General features: G+C 28.8%; 1 long non-coding RNA gene and 1 pseudogene across 1 annotated transcript in view; both read left to right on the forward strand.

The window, feature by feature from the left end:
• LOC110267890 overlaps positions 1 to 2,002 on the forward strand; it is a 16,717-nt gene that overhangs the window by 3,101 nt on the left and 11,614 nt on the right. The window lies entirely within an intron of this gene.
• Positions 1 to 2,002, forward strand: part of LOC107622095 — a 7,652-nt pseudogene that overhangs the window by 2,503 nt on the left and 3,147 nt on the right.

The following is a 2,002-nucleotide window of genomic DNA, read 5'->3' on the forward strand; positions in this document are numbered from 1 at the left end:
GCTTTATTAGTTAATACTACTTTTTTTTAGAAAATTTTAAAATTTGTTTGACACCCTAAAGAAGTGCAGAGATGTAAATCAAAATGTGACAATCGTATGATTCAAGATGAAACAGAAATTAAACAATACAATCATTTAATCAAGACTTTTAATGATGAACAACAGTCTAATTTTAATTATGAATTGCGACCTCCGTTTAGATCATTTATAAGTTTAAACTGTGATGGCCAATGGCAAAATAAATTATAATAGAAAGATTTATTTATTTTTAATCTTAATTATTTAGTTTACAAATATAAGTACATTATCTTTTTTATTTATCAAACACAAAATAAAAAACTTGTACTTATAAACACCTCTTTAAAAAATTTTACTAGAATTCAATAAACAACAGTGATTAACACCTTGAAACGCATACTGTCAATTAACTTTCTATGCCATTCTCATTATTGCTCATCACCCATCAGGCCACATAAAAATACTTTTTGTCGAAAATTCTTTTTAATGGTACATAACTAATACATATAGAATAGGAATGTTTAAGATTCGACATCTAAAATTTGATCTGTATGCGAAGTATAATTTTGTCGGGTTTAAATTTGTTATTTTTATTTGGTATTATTTTTGGATTAGATTATAAATTCGACAATCTTTTAGAGTCGTGTCTAAATCTACTTAAACCTGATCTGATCTTGTCGATGAACATTTCTAGACTATAATACCTAAAGGTCAATAAAAATTATTTTTAATATAAAACAACCATTGAAATATGTATGTTGATTGTTGAGTCTTTTTTCACAACTAGTTACTATAAAAATGTATTTTTTTAAAATAATTAAATATATTTAATAGTGATAATTGAAAACAAATTAATGATTCAAAAGATACTCTTTTTGTCTGCATTATTACATTAATAATATTTTACAAAATTAACAAATTCAGATACAAACAAACATCAAGTGAAAAAGCAGCCACTCCCCCTTGTTTTTTTCCAAGTGTTGGAAGCAGCCCATGTTCATAAAATTAAACAAATAATATCATCCTATGATAACTCACCTATAAATACTTCATAACCCTAATGAAACTAACACATCACAAATACACCACCACACACATATTTGTATCAAATTAAACCATCTTCACACTACTCTCATAAAAATGAGTTACACCAAAATTATTCTTAATCTTATGCTAAGCCTATTAATATTAACATTATTTTTGTTACATGGTGGCACAGCTGAACAATGTGGTAGCCAAGGTGGTGGTGCATTGTGCCCTAATAACTTGTGTTGTAGCCGGTGGGGTTGGTGTGGTACCGGTGATGATTATTGTTTAGTGGGCAATGGTTGTCAAAGCCAATGCAAAGATTCTCCGACACCGACACCAACACCGCCGACGCCGACGCCGTCACCACCTAGTGGTGGTGACATTTCGAACTATATTAGTTCCTCTATGTTTGATCAAATGCTTAAATACCGAAATGATCCAAGGTGTCATGCTAATGGATTCTATACCTATGATGCTTTTATTAATGCTGCTAGATCTTTTAATGGATTTGGTACTACCGGTGATGATGCCACCAAAAAGAGGGAGATTGCTGCTTTCTTTGGTCAAACTTCTCATGAAACCACAGGTATTATTATTAGGTTTAATTAGTTGGTTGGTTCTATAGTTTCGTGAAATTTTCAATTAGGTCTTTATATTTTTTTTTTAATTGGGTTTCTGTACTCATTTTTTTTTCAATTAAGTTCTTCTTGGTAGTAATTGACTTAAGTTTATAGGAATTCAACTAAAAAAAATTGGTATAGGGACCTAAATAAAAGGAAAAAAAAGTGTAGGAACCTAGTTAAAAAGAAATTGGTGCAAGGACTCAATTAAAAGGAAAAAAAAGTATAAGGACCTAATTAAAAATTTTACGAAACTATAAGGATCAACAGAGTAATTAAACCTTCTTATTATTATTATTATTATTATTATTATTATTATTATTAAAATGGTTTTA

The sequence above is a fragment of the Arachis ipaensis genome, chromosome B10 (assembly GCF_000816755.2).
Source record: "Arachis ipaensis cultivar K30076 chromosome B10, Araip1.1, whole genome shotgun sequence".
NCBI lineage: Eukaryota > Viridiplantae > Streptophyta > Magnoliopsida > Fabales > Fabaceae > Arachis > Arachis ipaensis.